This window comes from Suncus etruscus, chromosome 9 (genome assembly GCF_024139225.1).
Source record: "Suncus etruscus isolate mSunEtr1 chromosome 9, mSunEtr1.pri.cur, whole genome shotgun sequence".
Taxonomy (NCBI): domain Eukaryota; kingdom Metazoa; phylum Chordata; class Mammalia; order Eulipotyphla; family Soricidae; genus Suncus; species Suncus etruscus.
This window is the reverse complement of record NC_064856.1, coordinates 89,055,524-89,067,855: the sequence shown is the minus strand read 5'-3', so window position 1 is coordinate 89,067,855 and position 12,332 is coordinate 89,055,524.

Here is a 12,332-nt window from a genome sequence, read left to right as displayed (position 1 = left end):
GGAACCACTGTGGACAAAGAAGCTGAAGGGTTATTTTATACCTGAAAAACTTAAGGCATTAAAACATGTTGGTGAGTATTATTACCACAAAACTATTGTCCAACAAAATTATCTATAATAATAGATTACTATTTCAATAAATTATAAAAGCAATATAACATAAAAACATCTATATTTTAAACTCTGTAATGGGCACTAAAATAAATACAATAAGAAATAAATATGACAAAATAGGTTTTGTCTTTAAATGGAAAAATGTATTTACTAAAATTAAGAATATATTTAAATTTCAATATAGTATAGTCACTTTTATGATAAAAATTTAACAAACTCAAGCAAAAGATAATTGCTTGTCAGAAGCTTCAGATTAAAAATTAACTCATGAAAGTTACAATAGTTTTGTGGCAATAATATGATAGGTAAGATTATTAATGCCTTATATCTTTTCATATGTAAAATATGTGTGTTTATATTTATGCCACCTAGTTTGTAGTTTTTTTTAAACTAATGATAAAATAATCTTTAAAAATCTTTACTTATATAATACATTTAGTAATTTCACAAAGTGTATATATTTAAAGTTTATAGCATAGTGATAATTTTTCATATATAAACCACAAAATAATTAGTTGAATTATTATATGCACCAGAAGTAACTTCTGAGTGCAGAACCAGGAGTAATCCCTGAGAATCACCAGTGTGCCTCCAAAAAAATAAAATAAATCTATAAATTGATGTACTCCTGGAGAACTCATAAACACTAGTAAGTTAATATTTATATGAGTATTTTAAATTGTAAATTGCATATCACAAATAGACTAAGTCTTTTAATATACATTAGTATATATAATACATTTTTGAGATGACTGCTGAGATTGCCTATTAGATATAGAAACCTTATTGTCAATTTAATCATATATGGCTCAATACAATACCAGTGTATCAAAATTGTATATGCTTTTAGTTCTTTCAAATTTTCCTATTCTTCTATCTATTTATGTATTTTCATTACATATATATTATAAGAGAAACAGAAAGACAATGGCTGTTTTAAGTTAGTAAAATTATGTCCTAATATTTTTTGTTTTCTTTTCTCTTTGCCTTCTGATGGTTTTTAACTGAAGTTACAATACAAATGAATAAATGGTTAAGTAACAGATACTATAAAAATGGAAATCTTATTGAATTTTTATTATTTTTTCTTTATTCACTTTTTCTGAGAGAAAAAGCTACAGTAGGTTCCAGCTTTAACAGTCAAAATTCAATCAAGTATTAGTTTAGCCTAAAAATAAAAAATTTTAGGTGCAGTAGATTTTCATAATAAAAAAATCAATAATTCACAGGTTCGTAAGGTGACAAGCTAGTTGAGACTCTGAAACATTATGTTCTCTGTGGGACTTTAGCTCTACCAGTAGGTTCCCCAAAGGCATAATAACACCATTTGCCATCACTCAAAGCATACAAAGACATGATCCACCTCCATCATTCCCAATAAAAAATGAAAGTTTGACCAATTTCAACTTGTGATTTAATTTTAAAACTCTGAAAGACTAGTATTTCTCTACAAAATCATTGAAAATCTGATGTCCCCAGTTGATTCTCCATATTGTAATTTAATTTCCTTCTGGGAATGTTGTCCCAGTTTGATCTGTAAAGCAATAAATTGTTGCCAAAAATCAACCGATGTTCATAATATTTTGATGAGTACTGAACGACATCACATTTGATTGCTGGTAATAAATAGAATATACATGTTGCTTTTGTTTAATATTTTTATTTACACTTTCTTGCATGTTTCCTTTTTATATTTTTTTCACCAGCTTTCAGAATTTCTAGTTGGTGTATCTTTTGCAATCAAATAAAATATTGTTGTCTTTACAGCAATTGAAATCAAGCAGTTTTGTTAAATGGGAGACACAGCTTGTGGCAGCAATGTCACAACTGTGAAAACAGCACATTACTGATGTTACTTAGTTTCTCATTAAGCTGATCTCATGAATGAGCTTGAGATTTTTTTTCCTACCTGATACATCTTGTGTTTCTATATTGTCTCAGAGACGTAAGTCTGTAGTAGACAAAGGCCAACGACTTCAAAGTGCAGATGAGAAAACAGATTCTTACAAGGATAAAATTAAAGTTAAGGCTATTTACTCAAAGGTTAAAATAGTCTTATATAAAAATAATCAGGTAAATAAAATGGAAAGAAAAATCATTCAAAATTTTGTTTCTTTTCTTAGTTCTCACATAACATAGACTATTATTGTTTATAACATTATATATGCATTATATATTATATATATATTATGCATGCAATAACATTATACATGTAAACATTTTACATATTATATAATATAATAATGCATTGTGCATGTTATATACTATTGTTAGGGTCCGAGAAAGCCCACCATCTCAAAAAAAGATCACGAGTTCTCAGAGAAGGAAATAGCAAAGCAGGTTTATTGATTCCAGCTAGCTGGGGGCGACGGAATCTGTCATGCAGACTGAAACGAAGGCCCTGAGCAATTTAAGGCAGTATCTTTTATATAGGCTCAAGGGGTCTTGAGGGGAGGATTCATATGGAAAGTAGGACTTGTAGAACATACCAATCTATTTTCCAGGCTCAAACAAAATATCCCATCTATTGATATTACTGGGGAAATTCCAGAGCACGAGGGTGGAGGATAAGAAAATGAAGGACAAGAGTGGGGGGTGAAAAAGACAAAATGCGGAAGCTTCAGGCCTTTGATTTTATCACTTAACTGAATTACTGGGGGAAATTGCAGAGCAAGAGGGTGGAGGAGGGCACGAGGATGGAGGACAAGAAAGTGAAGGACAAGAATGGGGGTGAAAAAGAAAATGCAGAAGCTTTCAATTATTATCTGTCAAACTACAATACCTTTTACCTTAATACTATATTATTTTATCTATATTATGGTATATATTATTTAAGATATATGACATTATAAATTCTTTTTAAAATGTCTCTAAATTTTGAAATGTATTTAAAGAAAACCTCAACTCTCCCCGCAGGGAAAAACCATCCTCAGCAGGCCTTTTGAGGAACCCCATGATTTTTTCTCAGTTCTCCACACCAGGGAAATCCGGAGATACATCTGGTAGGCCTACTTTAATGAAAATGCCTATGCCTGGCCTGACAAGGTCACATATTCCTATATAAAAAAAAAATCTATAAACAAACCTATAATATATTAATCTTAAATTGTGTTAAATGTTTTAAAATCATAGAAATTAGCTACTACAATATACATTTTTCAGACAGTTATTTTTACATAAACCAAATCAATCAATAAAATTAATCAATTATTTAAGCCTAAAATATTACCATCAATTACTATTAACTTTTTATTTTATCAGTAAATAGATAATTATAATATGAAAGAAGAATTTCTATAAATTTATAAATAATATGTTGATGATGTTGGAGCATATATATCCAGGTTATGGTTATTGGGAAATTAAGGTGTATAATTTAACTTAATATTACTTTGAAAATCACTGAAAATAAACATGAAATGACTTTTAAACTAGTCATTTTAAATGTCAATTTTCCTAGCAAATTAACCAAATATTTAATTAAATGTATTTCATCATTATAAACTTTATCTAATTGAAGACACACTATTCAGTACATCAGAAAGACAAACTATCAGAACATCTTTGGGGAAAAAATGACTTACTGCACATATAATACAATGAAAGTAGAAGGAATGTTTAGAAAGCCCTAACAGCTCCTTACTTCAGTGAAAAATACTGAAGTAATTTTAAAATTAACATTACGTCAATTTCTTGAAAAAAGATAAAAGAAAAATGTGAATTTTGGGAGAACCAGAATAAGGACCTCTTTAGACAAATACAATAGAAGCTTTGTGATAATTATACTATATGACTTTTTACTGTCTGAGTGAGGTTTTTGATGAGTGCTTATTTTTGATTTCTAAAAAACTAATATAGCATATCCTGCTTCTGCAAAACAATATGAAGAAGAGTTATTTATTTTATCAACTCAGTCAAGACCAGGTAGTACATATACCTTTAGGATTACAATTTCCAAATAATTACATTAGACCCCTATTTAAGATATTCTTTTCCAAATATATAACAATCCATATAAAAACCACTGTGAATAGCCATATAGTAATGAGAGACTACATGTCCATAAAAATATTCCACATGTTGTTTCCTTGCATATAATGATATTTCTAAAAATTAGATTTATGTCAGTTGAACCACCTACAAGGCAACTTAAAATTACAATTACTTTATTCACATGAATAATGAGAAAAGTACAAGGAAAATCATACAAGTATTATAAGCTATGCAAAAACTTTATTCACTTACAGAATCTATCAAATTCCATTATCTAGAGTTCTGACCTTATATTGTCCCTTGAATACCATCAACCAGGAGTGAAACCTGTCCACAGAGATAGCAGTAAGCCCTGTGAAACAGCTTATTTCCCCCACATCTCAAAAAAAAAGTTCATTAACTAGTTTGCATTAGACAATAAACATTTCGAGAATAACAATAGAAACTGGCTGTGGGATTTAGAATACAATCATCAACAAATATTTTATAATGCTTAGATAATGAAAGATTATTACATTCATTGTTGTTTCTGGGGAACAACCTGCTGTGCTCAGGACTTACTCCTGGCTCTGCACACAGTGATTATAACTAGAGTGTTTGGGGAACCATAAATGATATCCATAATGTGAGACTGCTATGTGCAAGATATATTGATGTAACTGCTGTGCTATCACTTAAGCCCCTAAATGTTACTATAATTAAATCTACATTTTCAGATCAGTTGAATATGATTACTTAAACATTTGGATCAAAAATCTTGTTTATAATAAATACTATTTTTGGAGAACTTAGTAATGATACTGAAATGGTAAGAAATGATAATGAGAAATAATGAGAAACACAGTCAAATTGCTGGTTTAAGTTTAGGGCCTATGTTTTCTTATTCATGGGTTTATTTTCTTTATTTTACTGACCTGGATATTCATACATATTTATATATATAACTTATCTGCTAAAGCTATATAACATCAATAGTCCATTCTCTGCTATTTTATATATGCCATTAGATGCAATAACTATAATAATGATAAACATGAAGTAGTCCATTTTATAGTTGAATATCTTGGCCAGAGAAATTCAGATTCAATATGTGATGTAGTTAAAATTCTAAGCTTGTTGGATCTCAAAGTTTGTGCTTTTACCCATGACACCATTTTTCCTTCAGTATAGTTCATATAAAAATGTTGCAAGAATTTTAAAGAGTTTATTAAACAAAAGACAGATTCCATGTGCTCAGAATGAAATTTCTGTAGACCTAGGCATCCTCAGGTGGATATGTGCAGAGTAAAACTTTAGTTTAATGACACTGTCCTGAGGTGTTCGCAAAGCAAAAAAGAAACAAAAGAAATGCCACAAATTTTTTTTTCATTTAATTCAGTTTAACCACTTCAACAGATAAGAAGGAAGTGAAATAAATGATAAGAATGTCTTTCACCTAATTTAGAACAGATAGTTTGATTTAATCTTTTTTTCTATTCAAGTTTTTCTGTCCTTTAGTTGACTTTGCTCATAAAACCTTAATCTGTTTGACAATTAAAAATAAGAGTACCAGGGCCTGGAGAGATAGCACAGCTGCGTTTGCCTTGCAAGCAGCCAATCCAGGACCAAAGGTGGTTGGTCCCCCGTGCCTGCCAGGAGCTATTTCTGAGCAGACAGCCAGGAGTAACCCCTGAGTACCGCCGGGTGTGGCCCCAAAACCCAAAAAAATAATAAAAAAAAAGTAACAGTTTATAGAGTTGAATATTATGCACCCAGTCTCAAAATTCACTTCAACTTTAGTTATTTTCAGTATATAAATAATAGATAATCATTTTACCCAACCTAAAATTGAAAACATGAAGTTCAAATCTCAAAGTTCTTACTTCTGGCTAATACCCACAAAACTGATTTGCCGTATTTGTATTTAACAATAGTTTAACCTGCAAGAAATCTCACACGGAAAATACTCATAATATTAGAAATGTAGTAGCTATTACAGATAAAGTGTAAAAGTATTTCAGTTCTCATGCAAAAATTTCAAAAAGCCAACTATGACAAAGTTGTCTGTTCATTTTATGGTCCTAAGATATAGTTACTTAAATTTAGTTGCTTTTAAACTAAAACATAACCTTGAGACATCAGTGTCTTCTCAATTCAATCAGTTTATTTAACTTACTATTTGAGTACCAGTCATGTGTTTGTCAGGGAAGATATTTAATTCTCAATGCTATCTTTATAATTAATAATCAATATTAATTAATATTTATTTGTAATGTGCATAACTAATATAATAATTATATTACAAATCATATAATATAATACATTACATGCATAATTATATATGGCAATATATTAATTATAATATTTATAATTAATATTAATTTGAAAGACATTTCTACACAGGTTTCCATTTTAAATTTTTTTGTTTTACTTTTAAGGGACATATTATAGTGCTTAAGATTTAAACTACACTATGTTCTCAGAGATCACACCTTGTCATGTTCAGTGTCAATATATAATGCTGGGCATCAAACTGGTCTATCAGTCTAAAAAATACAAATCATCCTGAACTATATTTCTACACCCAACAACCCATTTCTGACACTGGATCAAGATATTCTTTCGTATTTTACCCTAAATGCTCTTTCTAAATATTATTTTTTATCATAAATTTTGTTTAATAGCAATCTAACACTTTAATAAATGATTAGATTCAGTAACTGATAAACTTATTAAATGTATTATAGATGCTATCTCCTTGTTCTCAGATTTGATTCATAATTCTGTGTGTCATATGGAAATAAGAATAAATGATCATTTGAATTTCTAGATAGAAAAGGTAATGTTTAAATAAAAACTATTTTTAATGCAATTTTGCCTTTTGTTCTTCAACAGACTTTGCAATAAGTTCTTCAGCAGCTTTGGGCCATATGTAACTGCTCCAGATTTACACTTTACTCCTGTCTTGGAGATAAGTGATATCTTCCAGAAGGGCTGGGATGAGAGGTTCAAACACAGCTGGGATTGAACACAGGTTGGTCACTGGCAAAGCAAGAAACTTATTCTCTGTACTTTCTTTCTGGTCCTAGAGGTGATCATATTGATGTGGGCTTGAAAAAAGAACAAATTGTGATACAGTGAGGAAGTGTCGTTAAAGCAAGCACATGAATCAAGTTGGCTATTGTATTTGGCCATCATGATAATGTATTATATTCTGTATAAAATAAAATATTATTGAACAATATACCAAAATAAATAATAAAATTATCAATCATTGTGTGGTATTGGGCAAGGGAACTTGAAAGTGGGAGAAGTGTATGAAGAAGGGAAGGATACCACTGATGGGATATCATTAATATTTATTTGGTGATAAGGTAAAATGACTTTGTACAGAAAAACTATACTTAACGAACACTGTTGTGCTAGTGCGGTTACCTCAGGCAAAAAAGAAAAAAGAAGAAAACTATATTGGTATCACATGGAATGTTTTTATTCCCTAGGTATTGACATTCTTATTTTATTTGAATGAACTTGTCTTAACATGTAAAAAATCATGAAAATAAAATAGTAGCTCATTATATTCCATTTAGATTTTATTATCACATTCATGTCCCATATAAAAGTGTATATAATATTATCATATTCTAATTGCATTTGGGTTACCAAATATGAGTTGCTATAGTTGATACAAGTGTTAGAATGCTCTAATTTAGAGATATTAATTGAATCTCAACAGTTAGTATTATGGTTTCCTTATTAAAAATTAAATTAAATTTTAACTTATTCAGATTTTATAATATAAATACACTTGTGACCATGTTTTCATTTTATTTGTCTATTTAATTTTTGATTTTTACCTTGAGATGCTCAGGACCTGGTAGGCTAAAGGAACTTTATATGATGCAAGTATCTATCCAAAGTGGCTATATGCAAAACAATCATCTGAAGCCCTATTGTATTTCCCTGGCATTGGGATTGTGCTTTTAATTGAAAACATTTATACTATCAAACATAACTCACAATTTTATTAAATTTAAACTTATTTTTCCAAAAACTAACTACGTACTATCCTGAAGTTAACTAAATAGTATAGAAGACATGTACTATTACATAGTATAAGTATAGTGTAGTAAGTATAGTATAGCAAAATATTTAAAACAATAAAAAATAGAAAAAATAATGTCAGAGTATTCATGGTGCTAAAATGCCAAACAGGTAAGTTTTTAACTTTAGTTTTGAGAAAGTTATTTCCAATTTCAGAAAATTCCCTTCATTAAAAGAAAAGAATAGGGTTAAAAACCTGAAATTAACATGGTCAGTGTAAATCTATGAAAAGCTCTTATTTAAATATGCAAGTTATTTTTCAAAATTTTTAAGTAGAATGCGGATGCTCTGACAGAAATTTAATACTGCATCAAGAACATAAATATTATTAATATTTACTTACCCAAATTTAAGAAAACATTTAGCCATAGTCATAAATGTTTTTCAATCTTTTACTGCAAACCAGACTTCCCCAATAATTTTAACTGCACTAGTGAAGGGAGGTATATATATATATAAAATATATATAAATATATATGTAAAACCCAAGTACAAACATGTTTGTATTCATTGTGCTTAAGTAAAAATATTTAATAAAACAAAACTAATGCATTTTATTGAGATGACAATTTCATATATTCACAGATTGACTTCAGTGTACTTGAAATTATTTTAGATGTTTATGTTCATGCTACTTTGAGAAAATTCAAATTTAGATGGGAACTGTAAGTCTTAAAACAAATTCATACATGACATTTTTAGATGTCAACTATCTAGACTTGTGTATCTTGTTTCCTAAAAACATTAAGCACAAAATCTGATCAGGCTTAAAAGCTAAATGTGTCAAAAGTGTCTTAGGTGGGGCCAAAGAGATAGCACAGTAGTAGGTTGCTAGCCTTGCATGCAGCTGACCCAGATTGGATTTGGGTTTAATCCTGTATCTCATATTGTTCCCGTAGCCAGGAGCAATTTCTGAACTCATAGCAGAAGTAACCTCTGAGCATCACTGGGTAAGGCCCACAAAAACCAACCAACCAACAAACAAAAAGTGGCATTTGGAAAGCTTAGAACAAATTAGATCAAAAAAATGAGGAAAATAAAACAAAATAAAACTCTATGTCTAAAGAGGAGTAGCCCCATCACTGTAGTTGATCTACTAATTTCCGTAGCACTTAAGTTAATGTTATGCAAACCCAACATTAGCAATATTCAATGCTAGTATGAATATTGAACAGCTGGTTTCTTTATGTATCTGTACTTGGGAAAGGATTTAAAAGTTGAACCTAGTTACATCTAAAGTAATTAGAAATAATAAGTAATCATGTCCATTAAAAGCCCACCTGGTCTTTCCTAGTTACTCTGATACAACAGTGCATTTCAACTCATTCAATAATTTATTTAACTGTGTTTTTTTCTTTTGATTTACTGTTTGAAAATGGTATTCTTACTTTTAAATTCAGTGAAGATGACTGTCTTTAAAGCATATTATTTGATAGACTGAATTGGGTTTGCTGAGAACAGAGAAGGAAAGAAATCCAGGGAGGAAATAAAAGGTAGATGGGGCTTAACAGGGGTAAAGGTTAGGAGTCTTGGGCATATCAGTTGTTTAGAGATGTGATTCTTGCATATATCTAAACCACAGTGTCAAAAATACTAAGCTTGAGATTTAGAATACAATCATCAAATTACAAATATGCTAGTGAAGGAGCAGGCTGAGGGTTTGAAGGTCTTGGAAGTATTAGTAGAAGGAAGTGGTGGCGGGATTGATGCTGGAACATGGTATGCCTGAATTTCCATTATGGTCAGTTTTTTCCCTTAATTTAAAACTTAAAATAATAGAATCTTATTTTAAAAATAAATTAAACAAAATATACAAAATGCACATATAGAAATCTGAGATTCAGATATCTCAAAAGTGATTTATTTTGGCTTAATTAGAGGTTCTTTATACAGATATGGTAAAACTGACGACATTGGGGGCCAAAGCAGTGATGCAGGCTGTAGGGCATTTGCCTTGCATGCACTAACCTAGTATGGACCATGATTTGATCCTTCCACATCTCATATAGTCCCCCAAGCCAGGAGCTATTTCTGAGTGCATAGCCACCGAGTGTGGCCCAAAAACCAAACCAAACCAAACCAAAACAAAGAAAAACTAAAACTGATGACCTGGATAAGCCTAAACCCAAAATTATTACCAGATGAAAAATTTGGGACACAACTGGACTCAAGAATGGCCTGGGAAAAAATCTTCAGTGGTAACGTACTTGACTTGCATGTTGATTCCAGACATCCCATATGCTATATCCAAGCTCTATTAGGAATGATTCTTGCACAGTCAGTAGGAAACTTGTCTTCAATCACACTCCAAAAATTATCTTCCAAACTAAAGGTTTAAAGACAAGGGAGATGTCGTTTAGTGCCGGTACCCCATAAATGAAATAGATTTCTCATAAGCAGTCAATCTGCTAGGTCTGAAACTAACAGTTACCATAATTATAAGAAGTGATGAGTTATTAAATAAAGATTTATAAGAAATAAAATTATTTCATGAATATTATATGCAAATTTATGTAGATTATGTAATATTGAAATATACTTGATTGAGTTGAGAATACTAAAAATTCATAGAAATTGTTGAAAATTGGGGCCAGAGTGATGGCACAGCAGTAGGGTCTTTGCCTTGCACACAGCTGATCCAGGCCTGACTGCATAGCTGGGATTAACCTCTGAGAATCACCAGGTGTGGTCCAAAAATAAAAAAGGGGAAAAATTGTTGAAAGTTATAATTAAATAGTAAGAAAAAATAGTTTGAGTAATAATTATGTTATTATTAATTTCATAGATTTGAGATATGGATACCTCCAATTTTAAAGTATGCTTTGTGCTAATAGTGATATTACATAAAAACCATAATATTATGATAGTTCTCATTGTAATTATTTCTGTGACTGCACCGAACAATCTCTTTGGTGAGCTTCATGTCGGGAGCTGGACCCTCCAGTCCTCTTCTATTTTGTCTCTGAGAATCATTACACAAATGTTTTTCATTTTTCTCAAAACTCATAGATGAATGAAACCATTCTGTGTTTATCTCCCTCCCTCTGACTTATTTCACTCAGCATAATAGGTTTCATATACATCAATGTATAGGAAAATTTAATGATTTATCTCTTCTGATGGCTGCATAATATTCCATTGTATTTATGTACCATAGTTTCTTCTATCATAACAAAATCTGACTAAATGAGGGAAGTAGAGAGCCTGTCTAAAATACAGGCCAGTGTGGGGTGTGGAGGAGGGACACTTAGGATACTGGTGATAGGAATGTTGTACTGGTGAAGGTTTTTTTATATATATAAAAATAAAAAATAATATTTTAATTAATATGAATACGTATCAGTGTTGCAGTGATCTAATTTGAGTACTAAATTACCCAAACTTATTAACTATAAACAAAAATTTAAAATCAGCATTCACACTCCTAAGAGCTAATTGGACTCAAGTGGACACTTTTCTTATTGTATTATACATATGATTGAAAGAAAATACTGGAGCTGAGGTCATCTGTAAAATCAAATAATTTTAATTGAATGTTTTCTTCTTTGTCTCTTTACATAGTATTTTATCCTGTATAGACTTTTTCTCAGAATAATGCAGTCCCAGGTAGTTTTTTGTTTTGTTTTGTTTTGTTCTGTTTTTGTTTTCTTGGTTTTGGGTGGCACTCAAGGATTAGTTCTGGCCCTGCACTCAGAAATCGCTCCTGGCAGGCTCTACGGACCATATGAGATGCCTGGAGTAGAACCAGGGTCCATCCTGGGTAGGCCGCTTGCAAGGCAAATGCCCTACCATTATGCTAGTGCTCCTCCTTCATTTAATTTTCTTTTTAACAGTTGTATAGATAGCACAGTATCTTGCTTTAAAGAGTTAAAAAGCAGAAATGAGGATGCATTTATTATTTGAGGTGCTTCTTTGGAAGCAGTTATAAGTCTTGCCAGTATTGTAGAAAAATTACCCTTCTTAAAAAAATTGTATAAAGCAAAACTGCAAAAAGCATGCAGGATAAAATATATTGGGGCTCTGTGGAACAGGAAATATTCTACGAAGTGTAAGTACCAAGGAGCAACAACATGTTAGGGACTCATATTTATCAACCTGTTCCAAAAATCCACCAGTGTTTCTTAATTGTCTTACCCCACATC